This window comes from Orycteropus afer, unplaced genomic scaffold, assembly GCF_000298275.1.
Source record: "Orycteropus afer afer isolate SDZICR_OR568_19922 unplaced genomic scaffold, OryAfe1.0 scaffold00099, whole genome shotgun sequence".
In the NCBI taxonomy this organism is placed as follows: Eukaryota; Metazoa; Chordata; class Mammalia; order Tubulidentata; family Orycteropodidae; genus Orycteropus; species Orycteropus afer.
Genome location: NW_006921686.1, coordinates 3,600,427 through 3,600,956, shown reverse-complemented (window position 1 = coordinate 3,600,956; position 530 = coordinate 3,600,427).

The following is a 530-nucleotide window of genomic DNA, read 5'->3' as shown; positions in this document are numbered from 1 at the left end:
ACCAGAAGGCTGGCGGTTCAAACCCACCAACCACTCCTCGGAAGGAAGGTTGGGCAATCTACTTCCATAGTGATACAGCCTCAGAAACCCAAGGAAGGGTCACTATGAGTCGGGTCCGACTTGACAGCTAATAACAACAACAGTCTTACTAACGCCAACTGCCCTGTCTTTTTCCCACCAAGTGGCTGGTGGGTTTGAACTGACCTTTTGCTTAGCATCTGAGTGCTTAACCACTGTGTCATCAAGCTCCTTTAAATACTCAAACTGTGGTTGAATTACAAAGGAGTAAAGGGACATAACTGTGGGCAATGGGAACAGAGGGGAAAGGGAAGTCTGGAAACCACTAGGGAGAAGGTCTAGGGCTTCTTGCTTTGCTAACTGATGGTTTGAGTTGCACTTTATTGTTGTTGTTGTTATGTGCTGTCGAGTTGGCCCCGATTTATAGCGACCCCTCCTTGGGTTTCTGAGGCAGTATCACTACGGAAGTAGATTGCCCAACCTTCCTTCCAAGGAGTGGCTGGTGGGTTTGA